Source organism: Nipponia nippon, unplaced genomic scaffold (genome assembly GCF_047370975.1).
Source record: "Nipponia nippon isolate SJK-2023a ecotype South Korea unplaced genomic scaffold, ASM4737097v1 scaffold_4, whole genome shotgun sequence".
Classification (NCBI taxonomy): Eukaryota; Metazoa; Chordata; class Aves; order Pelecaniformes; family Threskiornithidae; genus Nipponia; species Nipponia nippon.
The window spans coordinates 89281038-89303409 of NW_028262358.1; the positions used below are offsets into that span (position 1 = coordinate 89281038).

Below are 22372 nucleotides of genomic sequence, written 5' to 3' on the forward strand. Positions count from 1 at the left end.
GGGATGGAGGTTGGTGAAATTCAGGGAGGTTGAGTGCAGCTGAGGAAAAATTTAATGTTGTGTGTGACTTTGAGAAGAGCATAGGCATCTCTGGCCTTCCCTCTTGTTCCCAGTACAGCCTGAAAATTAGGACACTAGAAATAAACAGATGTGGGTTAGAACCTGTTCACCCCCCTCTGAATGATACATATCAGGGGGTGACAGTGCCCCTGTACTCAGCACTGGTGAGGCCACACCTCAGGTACTGTGTTCAGTTTTGGGCCCCTCACTACAAGAAGGACATCGAGGTGCTGGAGCATGTCCAGAGGAGGGCAACGAAGCTGGTGAAGGGTCTGGAGCACAAGTCTTCTGAGGAGTGGCTGAGGGAGCTGGGGTTGTTTAGCCTGGAGAAGAGGAGGCTGAGGGGAGACCTTATTGCTCTCTACAACTACCTGAAAGGAGGTTGTAGCGAGGTGGGGGTGCGTCTCTTCTCCCTACTAACGAGTGATAGAACGAGAGGAAATGGCCTCAAGCTGCGCCAGGGGAGGTTTAGGTTAGACATTAGGAAAAACTTCTTCACCGAGAGGGTGGTCAAGCATTGGAAGAGGCTGCCACGGGAAGTGGTTGAGTCTCCATCCCTGGAGGTATTTAAAGAATGGATAGATACGGTGCTTGAAGACATGGTATAGATGGACTTGGCAGTGATAGGTTAACAGTTGGACTCGATGATCTTAAGAGTCTTTTCCAACCTTGACGATTCTATGATCCTATGATCATAGCTAAATTCGGGTTCCAACATCCAGATTTTTTGGACCTATGAGGGAGTAAAAGAGTCAATTTGATAACAAAATATGTATACAACAGTTAAGAATTGTGTTTTCCAGAGGGCATTTGCAGTGCAATGTTTTCCTATGTTGATATCACGTATAAAATAATATCTCTCTGGCATCAGATAGCTGCTGGAGAGTTTAGATCTTTTGAAGCCAGACAGACTTGCCAATTTTAACTTTTTTTTATTTTACTCATGTTCTATGAGCAGGATAAGAATCATTCACTTTTATTATATTTTGTTTTCTGACCTGGCACCTGACAATGCTTTGTTCTAAGAAAAGGCTTTTTAAGAGCAAACTTCGGAGATGCATTTGAAAGGAAGTGTTTGTGTTTGTATGTGCACTGTGATGAACAGGTTGGAGAGACAAAAAGAGAAATGACATAGTAGCCTTCCAAATGCTATTTCATGCATAGAGAATTTGAGTTTCTCCCAATTTTTCTTTTGAAAAATACATTTAAACTTGGGTTTCTTTGGGGTAAAGGTGGGGATTAGCCTCAAAATAGCCCTGTCAGCTCAGAAACCTCTTCTTTTTTCTTTTTTTTTTTTTTTTGAAACTGAGAGTTGGATCTCATTTCTAATTTCTAATGACAAGAAGTCTTGTCCTGAAAACGTGTTATTTAATTTTGACTTACAAGCATCTGGGGATTTGACATTCATTTTTTTCCAAGGCATTTCTAGGAAATATTAAGCATTTTGTTTTGTAACCTTAGACACACATCCATAAATCAAATATTTTTGCTGCTCAAGATCTGTGAAAAATGAGGTCATGTGTAAAACTGGAATGCATCAGTTATGGACATATGTTCTATCTGTTCATAATATTCTGTATCTGCATGTGTTCAAGTTTCCACTTACGAGATTTCTTCCGAATTTACTGTTAAGAATAATGCATGATAGGGCATATAGCTTGAGATAGTTAGAGCTACCCAGAAGCTAGAATTCCTATTGCATAGGAATTTTCAAAATTAAAAAAAAAAGAGCCTTATTTAAAAATAAAAAGAGTCCAATGTTCTTGCTCTTTCTCCCTCAGCCCCATTTAAAAAAATAACAAAAAAAAAAAGAATTCTTCACTTTCAAAAAGTCAAACACTATTTTATTTCCACCTTTCCAAGCAGTTCTTAAGCCTGAGACCTTTGTAGCTGTGGCATTTCAATGAGCAGAAAGCCAGGCAGGTCTGAGGTCTGGAAGTCACCATCCCAGAACAGGGAGCTGGGCCAGCAGAATCCAAGGCTGGCAGCTCCCTCTCAGCCCACTGGGTGGATTACTGGGGAGCCAGATATCTTGGTATCCCTAGCAACCTGCCTACCACCCCATCCTTCAGCTGCCCATAGCCTGGTGGTGTTTTCCTACCTGCTGAGTTTCTGGGGGAGGGTATGTTCTGCCCTCCCAAGTCCCAGTAAGACGAACATCCCCTTCCCAAATTCCCTAGGGTTTAGGAAGAGTGAAGCCAGATACAGGCATGACCACCTACTCAGAGGGAAATAACAGACTAAATGTTGAAACCATTCAGCTAATATATTTCAAAGAAACTACTTCATAAAGGATAACAAAGTGTAAATCACGAGAGTGACTCAAAGCAAACAAATGCAACCCACTGACAGATGAGACTCAGATAATGGCAGGGAGAAACAGAGAGGAAAACAGCAGCTTTTCCATGAGTGAATGAGACCATGCAAGGAGATACTTTTTTGTCTTTACATGATGCCATCACCTGTCTTCCTGCAGGCTAGTGCTCAAACCCAAGGCAGAGAAAGAGGACGAGGATTGCTGTGGACCAGGCTGCCTACCCCATGTTCAGCTTTCACTGTGTGGTAAGGGGTTGACAGTTCCTTGCCCGTATCTCTCACCCAAAGAGAGTCAGTCATTTTTTGTCAGTCCCAAACTTCTTACTGCACTTTTTGCCTTGTGAATATGATTTGATCCAAAAACATAATAATGTGCAATTGCCTCTTTTATCAGTCTTGTTAGCTCACTTACACTGCTCCCCCCCCAACACCTTCCTGGTGCTTGCCTATTTATGTAGCTAGCTGAATGTCTCATGCTGGTATCAAAGTGAAACTGCATTTTCTTAAAAGGTGCTGAATAGCATGACAGGGAACACAATAAAAATACTTTGTTGAGCATAAATAAATTTTATTATCAGTTTTTCTCTCTGGGACATTCAAAACAAGTAAAGGTCGTTATTTTGTCACAAGAAAGAGCATAACATCTTTCAGTTTGCTAGCAGTCAGGGAAGGTGTCTAAGTGTTTTGAAAATCCCAGTGGTGATCTATTGGAGAAACTACTAGCTTGTACAAAATCTGTTCATTTCTTCGACAGTGCATTTCAAACAAAGAACAAAGTCAGACACTTATTCTCCATTTGCTGTATATAACTAACTCCTTCCACCACTAATGGCAGTTAGGTTTATAAAAGATGAAACTTGTACACCATGTAATTGTCTTTTGCTTCTCCTTTAGACTTCATTTATGACTTAAATCAGTTTGCAGTTACCAGTTCCTTCCTGTTCAGACATGTAATCTGCAAGGCAAAAAGAGAAAAGTTGAAACAGTCTGTGTTAGCTGAGCTCCCTCTTGAACACATATTGCAGTTTCTGAGGTGCATCACTTATCAGTGAAGAGCTTTATATCAGACTGGGTGGAAATAAAAAAGAAAACAGATAATTCAAGCAAAGCACAACAAACAAGGTTCTAATTTAAAAATGGAGACTGACAATAAAAATTGTCAGAAATCTGTCTCTTTTTTTCAGAATTGATTACAGTGAGAAGAAAGCCTCTTTGCAAAACCATTCCCACAAAATAAAAATATTCTTTCAAAAAGAGCATTGTTTAAATGTTGCTAAACATTAGCAAACTGTAAGGATCAAGCCCGTTTTGATACATGCCTGCTCCTCAACACCAGGTTTCCAACGCACTAATTCTGCTGCGAACCGTCCTACTCTCTGAGGCCCATAGTAGGAAATGCTGTCAGCATGTTAGTGTAGCTCTGGGCAGAGACTGTTGAGTGTCAATTGTTTGCTAATCTCTTGGCTGAGTTGGCATTTGTTGAGCACAGCATTTTTAGGAAGTGGTCCAAGATGACCACACTTTTTTGTTATATTTAGCTAGCCCCTCAGGCTGATCTCAGGTTTTGAAGTGCTTTGTCATCTGATGTCTCACTATCAGAACTGCATTTATTTTAGCTTATCTGAGCAGTTAATTTCAACTGTACAGCTTTTTGCTGAAGACTTAATGGTGTTTACTGTTTGTCTTTACCATAGATATACATATATGCACATAGGCATGTTATCATCTGGTGGAAAAAGCCATAACTGAAGATGGAGTAAAGTGTCTTCAGGGGTGAAGAACCTGGTCCAGATACATTCTAGTCACCCAGAATAGCGTACCTCTGCTTAGTAAGAAAATGTTGATAATAATTAACATATTGAGGACTGCTGCAAGGGGGGATGCAAACTTGAGAAGGAGCCAGTGCAAGAAAGAGTTAACGGTGTGATTCATGTGCAGTCAGCTGTATGCCACAAACCCTGCCAAAGTCTATCAATTGAAGGAATGCCTGTACTGAACGCGTACAGCAATAGTAAAAGGAAGAAAGGAGGTTATGTAGGTGACTAGCCAGGGCAGGACAAAAATGCCTGCTGCCTGAATTGACAGGAGTCTGCAGTTAGTGTCAGCACAGGATAACACTAAAGGTCACACACACTTTTCTGAAAGGGAGAGCACTCTGTGCTCTGATTATTCTTGTTAAGGGAGTGAATGAGAAGACTAACCAGGTTGAATTTTTTTCCTAGTTTGTTCAGCAGGGTGCTTCCTTCAAGACATCTATGGGTTGTCTATGATTGATACCCAAAAAGGCCTTAAGAAGAACTATCCAAATAGTCTCTTTTTCTGTGTGCAACTGTCTGAGCAATGTAACCATGGCTCTTGGAAGCTGATTATTTACAGGCATAACTCATATATGCATAAGCGTTCTCAGAAGTACGTGGAAACTCATGCACATGAATTAGTACATTAATAAAACTGATAGAATTAACTATCTTGTCAAGAACAACTCTGGGAAAAAAAATAGAGTGATTCCAGCACAAAATTAGTATGAGTGAGAGAGGAACTGAGTTCTGTGTTTTGACAATTTTCTCTTGCTGTGAGAGACAAGCTTATTTTGACTGGCACAAATTTTAGCATATTAGTAGCAAATGTGAATTGCTTTGTGAAACACAAATGCAATCAAGTGCACCCATTACTGTAGTCTATCATTCTAATTGAATGCATTCCTTGGAATTTGTTTATATAGTGTTTTTGGCTAAAATAAAGAATGTACTCTTTTATTTTTATAAGTATCATGCGGAGGCAGGCAAGTTAAATTATCAAGTTAAAAATATACTACTAAGACTCTTAAAAGTGACTATAAAATGATATAGCTAAGTTTCTTACTTTTTTCCACTTTCATACACTGCCCAACTGTTGTATTTTTAAATTGTGACAACTAAAAGGTTCTATCAAGGACCTGAAAGTCAAGCTGCCTCATTTTCAGTACTTTTGACTCCATGTAGTTCTTCTCCACCTCTGATTTCTGGCTCCAACGTCAGCCACAGATAATGCCAGAAAACGCTGTTTGTTCCCCTCATCCCCTGAACATCTGTACACAACCACACAATTTTTGGTAGAGAACATCTGAACAGTAGACAAATCACTTGGGATACTTTTATGGAGTTTGTGAAGATGTAAATTGTGAATTAGTTTCTTTGTCTCCTGCTGCTCTGCTTCTGACGTACTGGCTGGGATTCATCTGGCCTAAATAAGGCTTCCTCCTGAGCTGGTGTGAGCATCTACTTATCCACCGTTGACTTCGCTGACCTTTCCACACTCCTACTGTCTATTAAGATACCTAAAATTAGATGCTAAAGGTCTCTAGGTACACAGATCTCCTCTCCTGCACATCCATAGTGTAGGTGCCTACCTTTGTATGACCTTTGCATGCTCTGCTTCTTAGACACTTAAATTCTACATGTTGTGTCTTTAAAACCCCAGCATCCAGCTCTCCTGAAGCAGTCTTCTTCATTAGTGAGAAGCTAATTGGTCATCCCATCTGTGTTTGTCCTGGCACAAGTGGAGGATAGAGCAAGAGCATAGTTTGTCACAATACACATTGTTTAGTATAAGGTGACTCATTAGGCAGATAGGGATTAGTGAGAGACAGCAGAAAGGCTTAGCTGGTATCCATAACTAGAATAGACAAGAGGCTAGTGATAGTTTGAGAGGCTTTAGGGAAGTGATTATTCAGGCTTGGTTTGGGCAGGGCCTTGACTAGGGAGAGAAAATGAATGGATGAGTTCTGGGGAGGCCAAGGCATGTGATGACAGGAGGTAGCATACCGAAGACATGGCTTGGGAGGAGATTATACTCCCAGACCCTCCTCCACTTTAGCTTCTTAGGCTCCACAGATAAGGCTGTTCTGACTGAACATTGACACTATAAATAACTCTAAATATGTAATGAACATCTCCCGTCATGATAGAGATATCATGATATGCAACAACTGGTATTCTTTGTCTTGTTCAGTGACTGTTTAGTGTATAAGTATATTCACTGTCAAGCAGTTCACAATCTGTAGGATCTTGGTAAGATCATGGGGGCAGGTACAGCATGCATTTAGCTTCCATGCTGTTTCAAATGAGTCTGCACAATCAATTTTTTCAATCAGCTGGTTTCCCCAAGGTGCTGAGATAGCAGATACTCTGTACCTCAATATCCAAAATTTGTCTCCTGATGAATTGAATGGTTATTTTTACTGTTTGTTTCACTGCCATCTATGCCAAGTTTTTGTGGCCTGTCTATGATGCGACAATTTGATGAAGCCTGTCAAAACTGTGAAGATGGTTGCTTCCTTGGTAAGCATGTGCTGGATAACTCCTCTGTCTCTCCTAGACACTGCACACCTCCTTTCCTTTCCTTTCCTTTCCTTTCCTTTCCTTTCCTTTCCTTTCCTTTCCTTTCCTTTCCTTTCCTTTCCTTTCCTTTCCTTTCCTTTCCTTTCCTTTCCTTTCCTTTCCTTTCCTTTCCTTTCCTTTCCTTTCCTTTCCTTTCCTTTCCTTTCCTTTCCTTTCCTTTCCTTTCCTTTCCTTTCCTTTCCTTTCCTTTCCTTTCCTTTCCTTTCCTTTCCTTCCCTTCCCTTCCCTTCCCTTCCCTTCCCTTCCCTTCCCTTCCCTTCCCTTCCCTTCCCTTCCCTTCCTTCCTTCCCTTCCCTTCCTTCCCTTCCCTTCCTTCCCTTCCCTTCCCTTCCCTTCCCTTCCCTTCCCTTCCCTTCCCTTCCCTTCCCTTCCCTTCCCTTCCCTTCCCTTCCCTTCCCTTCCTTCCCTTCCCTTCCCTTCCCTTCCCTTCCCTTCCCTTCCCTTCCCTTCCCTTCCCTTCCCTTCCCTTCCCTTCCCTTCCCTTCCCTTCCCTTCCCTTCCCTTCCCTTCCCTTCCCTTCCCTTCCCTTCCCTTCCCTTCCCTTCCCTTCCCTTCCCTTCCCTTCCCTTCCCTTCCCTTCCCTTCCCTTCCCTTCCCTTCCCTTCCCTTCTCTCCCCAGGAAGACAACAGACACAGATCTCACAGATATGCCATCTGGCTCCCATACACGCAAACCTAACCAATATCTCTCATCTTTAACTCTCCCATTATTTCTGCAGGAGGCTGTGCCTAGCCTCCAACAAAATGAAAAATGCCACAGGTGGGAGATCTTGAAAGGGGTGACCCTCAGTGGTGAGACACTTGAAACAAGCATATGGTAAGAAAGATGTCCAGGAGTGAGCAATGTTCCAAAAAGCAAAGACTCTACAGTAGCAGAAAAAAGGAGTCGGAGGACAGTCAGTCTTTTAGGAGCCAAGAGATACAGAATTACAGATCTGTGGGACCTGTCTTCATGACAGTAAGAAAGGTGGAAACAAGACTAGAAATAGTAGCTTCTGTCTTATCTTTTTTGATGACTTTTTTTTTTTTTTTCCCCTACAACTAATTCCCTTAGATCTGGACACAGCCACAGTTGTCATTCCCTGTACTAGTCTCAGGGGGTGGCTGCTGGGAAACTCTTCTCTTCCAAACAGTAGGCAGAACGGCTGTGTGGCATGATTTAAGCTTTGTGCCTGAGCTCTTTTCCAATGAGTGAAATGCACACAGCTGAGACCACGGGTGTGGATGCCCATCAGTGCCAGCAGCATAGTGTTTTACCAGTAAGATGAAAAAAACCCCAGAGATTAGATAACCCTGCTTTCTTATTTCCTCATGTAAAGCATCCCCCAGCTGGAAGACTCCAGTATCAGAAAGTTCTCTGTGTTACTGACAGCCATTCTTGAATATCTATTAGCTTTCATATTCATCTCTACCACCCTGTACAGACTGGTCAACAGTGAAGGTCTTTAAAGCATTAATAATGGTGATTTTCCTCTTTGCTTCCAGCTCTGTTTTCTCCCTCTACTCCAGTGCTGAAAGCCCAGATGGGGACCTAGAGCCTGTCTCTGAAAGCACCGAGCTGTTTTGGGTTGCTGGCCAAGATAATGAAGTGTGTCTGTTCCTCTCACTCCTCTTCTGCCTGACCATATAACTCCTGCCCTTCTCCTTCTTCCGTATAACTTCTCTTTTTCTAGATAACTTGTTTCCTGATAGTCCCTGACTTTAGGGTGTCCCAGCTGCAGGCAGATGACTATGTCACTGGCTAGTCCCTGGTTTGAGGTTAAAGTATCTGAACAGGACGTGGGAAACTATCCAGCACGACATGAGAATTTGTTCAGCATGAGAGACAGCAGTGTAAGAAGCTGAAAAACTTACAGGTGGTGCCATGAGGAGTGGTGGTATCTCATAGGTGGTTGAGGGGAGGTTATATGAGAAATGGCCCAGTTTCTTAGGTAGTTGAAAAGGAGTATTGAGCTCTGGGAAGGGGGAGGGACCGTGTTGTACACAACCAACAGCACCTAGGTATATCAGTAATACCATTTAGGGCTGAAATTACTTAGGTAACAGTAACAAAAGTATCAAATTTGTGTAAGAATGTAGTAAAAAATGAAACTAATGGGGAAAAAGTAATTAGATCAGGGTTGTTTATTTTGTAGGAGATGGGATGGAGAAAGGAAATTCAAGGGTGGTAAGAACCAGGATCAAGAAGTAGGAAAAGGGATGATACAATGTGCAAGAGATTTGATCATTGCTACATGCCAGTTCCCAATACAGAGAGGGAAGTATAAGTAGTTGCATGCTGAATAGTGATCTTGTTGCGACCTTTCAATATCTAAAGGGGGCTTAGATGGAGACAGACTTTGTAACTTAGACTTTTTAACTTTAGACTTAGAAGATGGAGACAGACTTTTTTAAGAGGGCCTGTAGCAACAGGACAAGAGGTAATGGCTTTAAAATAAAGATTCAGATTCAGACTAGGTATAAGGAAGAAATTTTTCACGATGAGGGTGGTGAAACACTGGAACAGATCGCCCAGAGAGATGGTAGATGCCCCATCCCTGGAAACATTCACAGTCAGGCTGGATGGGTCTTTGAGCAACCTGATCTAGTTGAAGATGTACCTGCTTATTGCTGGGGGGTTGGACTAGATGACTTTTAAAGGTCCCTTCCAATCCAAACCATTCTATGAGTCTATGATTCTGTTCTATGATTTTGGTGTGACTTCTGCACAGACTATCTGGGCTGGTTCTTTGAGATCAAGATGCCAAACTGGAAGAGGCCTCTGCCACAGGAATAGGCTGGCACTTGGAGACAGTGTTCTCTTTTTTGAGGTTTGGAGACAGTGGACAAGACACAGTGCTTGGTCCTAGGAGACCTGTCTGAAATGGTGAGCCCAGTGCTTCAAGCTGGACTTGTTCAAGTACCTCATCTGTAGTTTGTGAAGAGCTGTCCTCAGCAGACCCTGGAGTTAGTGAACACTTGGACTGTGGCAGTGATTGGCAGAGAAATATAAGGATATGGAGAGGAAATACAATGAAGATGAGAAGTGGGGTACATCACCGAGAAGGTGAAAAAAATTATTCTCCTGCTGAAATCGGTTTTTGATATGCTTCTGAGTATACCAACACACCTCATTGTAGCTGCTGATACATGTACCCTGGGCCTTTCTCCTGAGATATGCCAGGAATTTAGGGGTCATTTGGGAAGTTATGACCTGTTGTCATGGGGTCCCAGAAAGCTGTTTCATCCTGCTCCTTCCTATTCTACTTCATCTTATATCAAGAAAAGTCTACTTCCATGTCTTAGGCATGCTATACTTTCCAAGGACAGCTGGAGAACATGGACTACGTCATGGCCAAAAATGACCCCACTGTCCACAGCTGATTTTTGTTACATGAAATGCAGGTGTCTAGCTGGCCTCCAGTGTCTGATTGTGTTTCAGGGGACTAATCTCTGGCAGATGGGTCCTAGCCTCTGAGTCCTGTTTAAAGATGCAATTTGAAGGCCTGTTTTTAGTTTGCCACTTAGATAAATTTAGGTGGTTTCATTGTCTATTGACGTTCAGTCTGAAAACAAGGCTAATTGATGTCTGACTAACAGTTGTTCCCAATTGTGGTCTCTATACTACATTAGCTATGTTTGGCTAAATAGACCACATTGTTCAAAACCTAAAAATCTTTCCTACTGCTTCTTAAACAATTTAGGGTACTTGAAATGTCTCAATTTAAAAAAAGAAAGCAGCAAACAAAGGGACCTGCTAATAGACATTGCTGTTGCTGACGATTCTCAGTTTTTGCTACCAGCAAGGATTCACTTTTTGGAACTTCACTCAAAGAAGCAAGACAAATATTTTATTTACACAGCTCATGATTTATATTTGGTGCCATGGGCATCCTTTCATTTCTCTGTAGGCTTCTAAATCTCTTCAAAGAGAACTGCAGCTGTAAGCAGATGCTATTCCCTGATCCTAGCAGAGGATTATTCTTCAACAGTATAGTTCTACAGGGAAGTTTGATAAAGCAGACTGTTAACATCAATTCTGCAGGTCACATCCTCCATCTTATTTTTAGTCTTTTATAAAATCTCACTTATAAGCCATAGGAATGTTTTTGACATCAAGCCGAGTTTTGGCTCATTTTCTGAAGCAGTCAAGTTCAGCTCATTAACTGTAAGAGAAAGAGGCCCCTTAGAATAGCAATTCAATCTTCCAAAGATCTCAACTGCCCTCTGAAACATCTCCAGTCCACTAACTAGAGAAGTAGCTCCTGAAACCCTAGACATCTCAGCTGCCTAAGGGTAGGCCTACATTAGTGTCCTGGTTCTAATCAGAAGTGTGATTTTAAGGCAAGTGTCTCTATCATGCCTACTTGCTGTGCTTTGGTTCATGAGCTGTGTCAGAGCACATGAAATGGATTTCCTTCTGATTATACCAAGCTGAAAGATGTTCTTCAGAAGTGCACATAATGTGCACCAGTTGCTTCTAGTTGTTTGGTCCATAGGACTGGAGTAGAACCAAACTGAAATACCCTCCCCCAAAAATGTGTAGTGTGGACAGCACGCCTTCTTGCACCAAATGTTTTGCTTTACAGATCTTCTTGTATTGTGTTGCACTATCTGCTAGTATAGCCTAAGAGTGTGAGGAAGACACCCAGGAGGGTGTGCCAGGAGGGTGACAGAGCCAGCAGCTGGGTATATGATTCAATAGAAACCTAAGGTTGAGTTTACACTGAAGGGCAAATATGCTTTGCAGCATGCTTGGCCACTAAGTAGAGGTCCATGTCCCCTTTCCACTCTGTGTAGACATCAGGCTGTGCAATGCCCAGCTGTTTTTCCTTTGGGTCCTCAAGGGAAATGAACTCTCCTGATGCACTTGATGGGCAGGTGATGGCTTGTCTCTGTGGAGCTCTAGAATGGCGACTGACTTCACAAATCTTTACCCTTTATAGTGCCTTGTCTTATTGACAAAAAATGAATACTTACCTTACCTTCCTCTGCTTCCTTCTTTTTTAGTGAAAGATCTTTTCTGGAAAATCTCTTCCAAATCCTTTATATCTAGGGGGGAAATTAACATAGTGTCTTCTTCCCTCTGAGTCAGTGGAATTTCCTTAAGATCTTTCCTAGAGGAATCAACACATGTTAGCAGAGTGTGGTACTTCAGGTGAACAATGAAAACCTTTGTTGGGGTGTTATAACTCTAGGGGGAAAATGACAGGAAATATTTTGTACTTTCAAGTGAAAATAAGTAATAAACCTTATGATGAATTCAATGAAGGTGGATTTTAAAGCTCTGGATGGAATTCCTTACATGCATTTGGGGAAAAATAAAAATTAAGTATAGACATATTTTAATTGATTTATATATGAATTCCAAACATTTTACAGAGAGGCAGAACCCTTTGGGCAAGGCTGAAGCTGAAACAGGAAATTTTTTTATCAACTGTAAATTGGGAAAAATAGTTCGGCAATTTGTTCTTTGAATGTTGGGTTTCCTTGAACAGGAATCTCTGGACACCAGATATCCCCTCACATTGCCTCTACTGTCTCCCTTGTGAAAGGGCAACATAGATACTAGAAGACAGAAGTAATAGGAAAAAACACAGGGAGGTGAAGACACTGCCCAAACATCTGTTTTGAAACACATTACAGTTTAGTCTATTTCATTTAAATCTCAGAAGCTACTGCTCCCACAATAAAATAAACAAAAATAAATTGACTTTGGCTAGAGACCACCACAGATCTGGCTGTTTTACCAAATGGTTTTCACCTAAATGTGTGAGATCAATCTTTGGCTTGTGAGCAAGGTTTGAGTTTCTTAAAGACCAGCTTGTTCAACTGCTTCATGTCTTGCCGTGCTGATGATTTTAATATTTCAAGAGCAGACACCAGGAGAAATGGTGAGCCTGCTAGTTCAGTAACAGGTAAGGGCATATTGTCACAATGGTCACTTTTGTGGCCTCCATTTTTCACCTAGCAGGCCATGCTATGTTGACCACAGATGTGTTTTAAATTTCTGCAGAATGCCTCCAAAACATATCTTCCCCATTTACTGAAATTTCATCTAACTGCTCTGTGCTTTCCAGCAAAAGATTAGTCTCTCTCTTTTTCATGAATAAATGTGGAGGAGTCAAAAAACACTCGGAAAGCAGCCAGGATTTCAAAGATGTATGAAGTCCACCTTCTGGCAATATGCTGGCTACAGATAGAGGGAAAGAAAGAAGGGGCTAGTTAGGGGAGGGGGGCAACATGTGGCACACTATTGCTAGTACCTGCTTTTAGAGAATGAGTGTACTGCCTGCTCCTTTGCACAGTGATCAAACAGATCTGAACTAGAAAAGCTGGGTCTGTAATTTGAGTTTAAAAATGGAGCTCATGCGATACCCTTGTTTAGATCCAGAGTAGCTTCATTTTCAGTCCACCTGTTGAATAAAATGAACTCCTGAGGGCCTCTAGACTAGGAGTGCAAAGAAACAGTGACTAGTAAAAGGCAATGAAAGGCTGTGGAGACATCACAGGCCCAAATTCCTTCCAGAATGTTTTGGATCGAGAAATGCATTTCTTCCTGTTGGTGATATCTCAAAGATCCAAGAGGACATCCCATATAAAGAGGCAAATAATGTAATTTTCAAATGCTGCTGTTGTTTCATGAATGAGCTCTTGTCCCTAAAAATAGTAGAAAATTGTGAGAAATGTGTCATCAGGTAGAAGATAGCCTGAGATCTCCAGTGTTAGTATGCTAGTAGTGATGTTCTGGTCATCACTATTCCAGGACTTTCACCCAGCAAAGCAGTTTTTCAATTCAGATATAAATCTAGAAAGCATGAGCTGGGAGAGTGGTTAGTAAGTGTCATGGGAGCTTTGAGCAGATATTCACACTCTATTCCACACTTGAGAGACAATCGCTTGCACCTCAAACGCAGTGGAAAGAAGGAGGCAAACTGCACCTGGCTGACCTGTGGGAATTTAGCCTGAAAAATTGTTTCACTACGTGAGACTAAGGTCATGTCAGATACAAATGTACATCAACTGCAGATGGCAGTGGGATTCACACAGATTAAATCAATGTTATTGCATCAGAGACTGGATTGAACTAGATGACCCTTTCAGTCTCACCAAAAATACTAACAAACATTCCTGGGTCCTCAGGAAAATGTCCATATGGGGGCTGAATATCACTTCATTCACCTGATCAGTTTCCTCTCAATGGGATGTAGTAGACTGCACTGAGAGATGTTCTGTTTGGGGCTAAAATCTGGATTTTATTGTCATTGGCAGAATATCAGTTTAATAACATTTCACCTCATGTGAAAAGATGCTTACCTGTTTGGAGCATTGTATTATTCATCTGGTTTTGGTTTTAGTATTCTGAAAATGCTCTGAAGCAACTGTTTTTTCTTGGCAAGGTGACTTGGTTGATTTGAACAAATTACTGGAGCAGTGAGTGTTCAGCCTTGCTAAACATCCTGCCCAGAAGTATGTACAGAGACACTTACAGACTCAACCTTGCTCTTGACAGTCTGAGTCTCCCATTACAGTGCACTTGGGAAAGGGAAGGAGGGACATCAAACATTTCAATATAGATCACATTTTGCCAGTAGTTTATTTATTGCACTTCACTGGCCAGAATTCTCCAATTTTTTTTTAAATAACCTTGCCTGCTAATGCTAGTTCTGTATCATTCAGTGCTATGGAAATTGTGTATTCTTTTCCAAAAAAATCGAAAACCTCCTCCCAGTTTCCAGGCTTTCTGTAGGCACTTAGGTCAGCTCTGCCAGGGCAGAGTACATATGTCTGCATATTGCTAGAGATGTTTCTCCATGGTGCGTGAATATATTCTTGTGCACTGTGTAGTTTGGATAATAGCTCCGTTCCTGTGCAGCTGGCTGTGGAACAGTATGCTGGGGTTGTGCTCCCGCTGGGAGACATATAAGACTGGAATGTCTGCAGCCATGGCTAGCCCTTTCAAAAGAATATAATTTAGTTCAAATGACCTCCTTTTAGCCCCCACTTTTACCCACCCCCAAGAACCTAGGTGATATGTCAATGGCACAAAATGACCCTTGTGCTTCTTGTGCAGATTTTACCTAGGGAGACACACCAGGGAGCAGAGCATCACACATTGGCTACATGAGTCTTTAAATGATGGATTTTCTTTAAGGAAATAAAATTACACACAAGGCTCACTGAACTGCTAGTCAGGTTTTTCCTTTGTAAGAAATCTTTCCATCATTAGACCAAATGAACGAGACAGATGAAAACCACAACCACTGTTATTGATTCTGTGCTGAAGAACAGAAACTAACCTCTTCACAAAGAAATCCCATCACAAGTCCGCCTTTGAGTCTTTCGACTAAATTGAAAGCACTTCAAGCTATTTACAAAGCAGGAGATTCCTCTCATTGTTTATCTGTGGTGTGCCTCCCTGGTGCATTCTGTCTAAGCATGAATGCGTCTGTTCACTTTGTTTCTAGCCTACATCCACAGCAGTCCCAGCGGAGCAGCTGGAAGAACTATTATGAGCAGCCAAGTCTGGGATTGTTTGGATTTATTGTCTTTTCTGGGCATATGGACGTTGGTATCCAATAGATGGATTACGGCTGATTTCTTTAATTTGCTCCGGGTTGTGCAGACCCTGGGAGGATTCAACTGGAGCAATTGTTTGCTTGCCTGCTCCCTTCAGTAGTCCTTGGTTTCTTAGCCCCTCAGTCCTTGGGTCTTGTTCAGGTCAGCCAAGTACAGGACCTGATGTGGGCAGCTGAGATGATTTGAGAGGGAAAGGAAGTGACATGATTGTGGAGGAATGCCCCAAGCACCTCACCTCCTCCCAGCTGGTGATTTCAGTGTGCCCAGCAGTGCGGTGCAGAGATCTGATGCTAGTCTATGGGCACAGTGGATCATGAGACCCTCAGTGGATCATAAGACCCCGCTCTTTCTCTGTGCCATTTGCCACTTCATGGAGCTAGTGTAAGAATACAACTTAATAAGAATCCATTCTGAAGGACTTTTGAACATTGGGAATCCATGGTCTAAAACTTGAATGAAGGTATTGACTCCAGTGGACATGCCATTTGTATACAAGTATAAGTAAAATATTGTGCACATGCACTGGATGAATTACACACACTGTGAGCCCTAGCTCTCTTGACATCATGTTAATCATGTGTCAGGGCTTGCTAAAGTTAAAATATGACTGTTTTTTAAATATCTGTCTTTGATTCTTCAAATCTCTTGTACCTCATACATTTTCCATTAATATTCTAGACAATAAAAGTTTACAGGACTGAACACTTGTACACTAAAGGAACTAGGTATGGAAAACTCAAATATTAAATAAAAATAAATTTTAAATTGTGCAAAACACTGTTTAATTCATGCTTTGTTAGCTGAACAATGCACATGACAGAACTGGGAGCAGGAACAAATCCACGTGACTTAGTATAAGCATTGACTAGATCTTGTGAGTTATCTAAGTGAGATGCAAAGGTATTGAAAAGACCAATTCAAGAGCAGCTCATAAACCAAAAAATGTGGCAAAAAAAAGTGAATACCTGTATAAGTTATCTGTTCACTTTCTCTCAGCAAGATTCAAAATGAACATTAAAAAATTAAAAACCATCAGACTGCAGAGCAAAAGTGGATACAAAGACATCCAAATGTGATTTTTAGTTACTACTGCACAGATTCTTTTCTAGTACATGTCCCACTTTTAGATTTTAAAACTACTCAGGATTTGCCTTTTGGGATTGAATTTGATTTCCCAGGGTGGAAGCACTTTTGCAAATACATAGGCAGTTGGCTTACAGAGGGTTGAATCATACGTAACATAATAAATACAGGGATTTGACCTGATTTTTCTCTTTACAAAGTTCAAGTTATGATTTCAAACAGGGAAAAGAAACAATTCAGACTTCACTTCTGCAATGTGAAAATCGGGTTCTTTTCTGATGCAATTCCTGTGGAAGGAAACAATATTATCCCAGCTTCCGTCCAGTTAAATGTCTGCTTCCTTGATCAGCACAGGGCTTTACATGGGCACTTTAGAGTCCCCTGAGTGACAATGCCATATTTCAGTCAACCAGAGGAAGAAGGAGAATACTATTCGTCCTGGACAAACCTATACAAGTGTGTGCTGGGTGGTGGCACCCAGTGGGTCCACCACGTTCCTGGTTTGTTCAGTGGTGCACAAACTGTGCTGTAGTCCCGTCATGTTGGCTTCGTTGCCCACAGACAAGGGATTACTCTACAGAAGAACCTTGGGGGTATCCAGGGTTTCTGGACATCTGAAATCTCAGATAGATATTCAGGCTTTGCGCAGGGGGAAGAAAAAAAAATATTCCAGGGTAAAAAAGAGAACCAACTGAAGGGAGCTTGGTCCTGCTGAGGGTCCATTCCACCTTGCTGATTATGTGGGACTGTGCAGCAAAAGAGTGTACGCAGTGGCAGATACGATGGCTTTTAGCTGATGAAGGCTACTGTGCAAGTGCAGTACATTTCCTTTTGTGATGTGTTGTCATGCTAGGCTTTGTACTACCATAGGCACTGTCCATGCCTTGTTCAGGAGGGAAGTAAGACTCAAATTTTACTGAGGATTATAAAACTCCAGTGGAGATAAACCCTACTATCCCCAAGGTAAGAACCAACTGTGAGTGTATGAGATCTTTATCCAGAGCACGCTTCTCCTTTAGTGTTTATAACCACACTCAGCACTTGTGCAATGATACATGATTGCTCACTGTCCTCACGTGCAATGACACAGGCTTGTTCAGTGTTCCTGACATTCAGTAGGTACAACTCATTATGCTGAAAAAATAATCTGGACTGGCCAACTTTTCATGATTATTTCTGTTCCGTGATCTCATCAGAGCTGTGGGGTTTGAACAGCTCTATATGCTATTGCATCCCAGCATAACAAGAAGGAATGACTGGGTTTTATGCAAAAATAAAAAAGTATGATTACATTTAATGTAAACATGTGGGAATATATGCACAGATATCCCTTCTAGTCATCAGAGGAGATGCTCCTGCAGGTAGATTTCATCTATCTTTTTTATCTTCTATGGGGGGAGTCCAGGGATATTATGTAGACTGAAGTAATGTTTCATGACTATTCCTTCTGTAGCCCACAAGATTGTTAGGGCCTGGGCTGATTTGGGATGGGTGTTTGAATATTAATTACTGGCACCAAAATGTTGCCAGCTGTTATTGTTTGTTCCAAGTTTCAACAGCAAAAAGTTCATGAGATCAACTGAATTCAATTGATTTAAAAGTTTTGGCCACTTCTAGAAAAGGAAGTAGAAACTATGTGTTGTCCAGTTTGGGATATGGTCTAATAAGAAAAATACGGTTGGGCTTACAGTGGGGAATAGTCAAATCCAACTTCTGTCCTTGAAATTCAGAATTTACATCTGGAAACTATATCTTTTAACTCCTAGGAATGTCCTTTCATAGTCTGGCCTTAAAGTGATGTGCACTATCTTCTGTGCACTGCTACAGAGATACCAATGTAATAAAACCCAGCAGGGTGACTTTAAGCATACTTGTGATGCCACTGGAACCTATAATTCATCTTTGTGGGCTATTCTTAAATGGGCTTTTAAAGATAATTGACAAGGTGCTTTACAAAACTACACACTGAAATCATCACATTCAGGGGTGTGGGTACAGAATATATGGAGGTAGACATGCATGTCGTAACATCAGGAGACCACTGTAGTAGGAGTAGCAATAAGTTGGCACTCAGCAGCTAACAGGAAAGTAAACTAAGTCAGGAATTAGGTCCATAATGCAAACACAGAAAGAATTTCACATACTGTGCCATCAGCATGCAAGTTTCCAGAAGCTCTTCCAACCCCATACTATCCTTCCTCTCTGCTCTTTTTCAGCCCCCATCCCTCTTTCTGTGCTGATGTTCGGAGGGAACTTTGCCATTTCATTTGACCGTACCATTCATTAAAAATGAAAAAAATGAATAGAAAAAATATATTCAAGATCAACGGGGATAAATCCCATATGTCTCATTGCCTAGTACAGTACAAAATGTACTCCTGTATGTACAGTACAACACTGCATTAAACCAGAAGGAAAACTCTTGTATAACCTTGGTGTAACAAACTATCTGTATATTAAAACAAGCCCTTATTTATTAAGACCCCCAAATCCCAACATCCATTTAAAAACTGGGCCTCTTTCAAAGTCTCTGAGTCATCATGAAGAACATGATTCATTCAGTAACCCCAGCTCACCACGGCTCTCTTAGGAGTAAGAACAGACTCAGTTTTAAGCTTCCTCTGGCAATTTGAAAATCAGTATCTCTCTACCAATCTCTGTTTCTAATCTTAAAGAGAATTTGCATCCTATTGCTGGTTCTGCATTCTAATCCTAAAAATGAACCTCCCTCTTTCTTCTGAGTAATTTGGAGTATAATCTGCTTAAATACCTTTTAAGGAGCCATGAAATTCTATTTTCCACATCAGACATAGCTATTTTGAGGACTTGCCTTTCCAGGAGAAGGAATTTCACAAATATTAGTCCTTTCATAGAGCTAGGAACTGGTGCTGTCCAGCTGTGATCTCCTGGCCCCAGCCTGAAAACATGCTGTTATATAAAACCTCTGTTAACCAGAGACTGAAAAGATGCCTGCGTCATGGAACACGTTTGTTCCAGGAATCCTCACCAAATGCAGGCGTCTGATGAATTTCTTTTTGTTGGCATTAGGGCCACTATTAATTAACCTCTCGTGTCTGTTCATAAGGAGCAAACAAAGCAGAAGTGCTAGGACTGGTGTTTCACTCTGTGCTTGAATGCACATATGGAAGTATTTTCAAGCCAGTAGTACAGGGAGGATTTGTGCCTTTCCAGTTTAAGCAGTACTTTCTGATGACTGCTTGCTCAGGAAACCTGGCCACCATTCAGCTATATACATTTCTTTATTCCAATACTTCGCTGCAGCTCTTCATACCTTTTGCATTCAATAACACATGTTGGGATTTTCATGGTGTTTTCTTATTGCTTTCTATTTTATGATGCACTGTATGGTCCTCTTAAAAAAAATGCATGAAGTCCTCTTGATACACACCCAAAGGAAGCATGTGACTTGCTCCCCAAACCATCATGTGAGTTATTCTGCTTGAAGCATCAGAAAAAAGACTCCAAACTCCTGCCCCTTTTCTTTTGGGAACTTTCCAGATAGTTTGCCCTTTAAAAAATGAAATATAATTACAAATCGTCCAGACACTTTACTGAGATCACTCATTTCACACAGGTTATTAAATAATGACTTACAGACTCTACAAATAAAAGCTGAATTTGTTGAGTTTTATATTCAAGGATGACAGTTTGAGTCACAATGAATTTGTTTGCTTTTCCTTACATATATATTTTTTTTTTCTGTACTAGGAGATAAATGCATTCTTCTTTTTGCCAAGTTTATTTGATTACTGTGGCCCTCCCAAATTATGCTGAATTATTTAGGACCCGATCTTGCTTTGTTTATGTAAATAAATTCTTATATTATACCATGCATCTGATTTTTTAATTTTTTTTTTCAGATAGTCGCCCTTAGCAGTAGTTTACAGTCTGTGGTCTGAAAGCCTTGGGAATGCCTGCACTGTTTTTAGGTGGTCTGCGAAAGCGTAACTAAGCCTGTGTTTGGGAGGCTTGAATTTTCTGAACAGGAGTCTACCCCTGCATTAAAAATTTTTAAGGCCCAAAATTTAAAAAAAATGGATTGCTATCACTCCTCTACAATAAATAATATGTTTTCATTGTGGAACTAAGTAAATAGTGAATTAAGTATCATAGAATCATAGAATCATAGAATCATAGAATCATAGAATCATAGAATGTCCTGAGTTGGAAGGGACTCACAAGGATCATTGAGTCCAACTCCTGTCCCTGCATAGGACAACGCCAAAATTCACACCATATGTCTGAGGGCATTGTCCAAATGCTTCTTGAATATTGTCAGGCTTGGTGCTGTGACTGCCTCCCAGGGGAGCTTGTTCCAGTGCTCCACCACCCTCTGGGTGAAGAACCTTTCCCTAATGTCCCACCTAAACCTCCCCTGGCATATCTTCCTGCCGTTCCCTCGGGTCCTGTCATTGGTCATCAGGGAGAAGAGATCAGCACCTGCCCCTGCTCCTTCCCTTGTGAGGATGCTGTAGACCACGAAGAGGCCTCCCCTCAGTCTCCTCTTCTCCAAGTATGTTTGTTTATGCGTTGATGGGGCCATTTATAGGAATAATGGTGCTGTCTATAGTTATGTCTTAACAGAAAACAGTCACTGGAATACTCACAGAAAAATGAACAGCAGTACACAAAGAGGATGAAACTCAGTAAGTCAGGTTAATTTTCAAAGTATTAGTAAATGTTGCTCCTATTGTGGGAGAGCCTGAATAGAGAATTGATTTCAGAAGCATCTTAGAAATGAGATTTCCCTAAATAATTACTTCTTTGAAATTAAATACTTTTCTAACAAATCAGAACTGAAAAGGAAAACCAAAAGACCTTAAGTCTTCCTGATATGTCTCAGAGAGGTCTGTTTTCTGAATTACCACTGTTTTAATTGTTTCTCTATTCCTTCAATGAATACTCAATTCTTCACTAGGTTGGCAAATTGATTTGGAGTACTTGTGAAATGAAAGAATCACAAGGGTTGACAGCAAAATTTAAAGTAATGGAAAAGGGTTTTTAATCTATTACAAATGCTTTAAGTTTTTGGCTTAACCCACTTAGTTTCAAAGAGCAATGTTAGAACAAGGGTGTTTTTACTGAAGGTCAGTCAAACCTGACCTCCTTTGGAGATGTGAAAATTGCTATCCAGGAGAGATAAAATTATGAGTACGTATACATGCAGCCACATACACGTATATTCAAGAAAAAAAAATCTTGCATTTTTAAAGTAAGAAAATATTCAGTAAGTTATAACTTGACATTTCAAAGCAAAAGAAAGCAAGAATTGACGCTGTGATCCTGTGGAAGTCTGTCATTCATTTCTGTGGAATGAGGATATCATTCTACATTTTCTTGTATCTTCTCACAGGGCTGGCCACTACTTAATATGATTTACCACATCACCTAGGATGAGTGTAAAGATAAAAAACATAACTTACTGATACAACTAAAGGAAAATTTCTGTGTGGTAGTGAAATATATCATTATCAAATGACTACTCCAAAATGCTCCAGGATGAACCAACTTTGTACAGAGATATCTGCAGGAAGTATATATATCGTTACTTTGTCACTATCTAAAGGATAAGAAAATTGATCTTGAGAAATGAGTCAAAGGTGTTGTCGCTCATCTTTGAAAAATGTACCTTCACTATTCTGGACCATGTTATGCACCAGTGGTAATCACTCTGGCTCCAGCTAAGGTGCATCCATCTACTCGATGATGACACAATCACAACACTTTATGAAATCAGTAGGATCGCTTGTACAAGGATGTTTCAACCCAGTAATGAATGTGGAAGTATCAAAATAATAGGTCTAAAGGACTTCACTGTCTGAAAACAAAATGACTTATTGTTTTTTAAAGCAGCTCAGTAAGGTCCAATCTTAGGCCCATTGCTGAGGTATCCTCTTAAGGAACCAGCAAAGTGAGGAAAGCTGACATGAAGCTAAGTTTTGACTGAAATGAGA

The 22372-nt window shown here is 40.8% G+C and overlaps 1 long non-coding RNA gene across 1 annotated transcript; it reads right to left on the reverse strand.

Moving 5' to 3' along the window:
* Positions 1–3001: 3001 nt before the first annotated feature.
* On the reverse strand, positions 3002–19293 carry LOC148053428 (uncharacterized). The gene is made up of 3 exons (XR_015708046.1): positions 19228–19293; positions 11715–11851; positions 3002–3331 (listed from the first exon to the last, which is right to left on the reverse strand). It is a non-coding gene; the product is annotated as an uncharacterized LOC148053428 (long non-coding RNA).
* Between the last annotated feature and the right edge of the window lie 3079 nt (positions 19294–22372).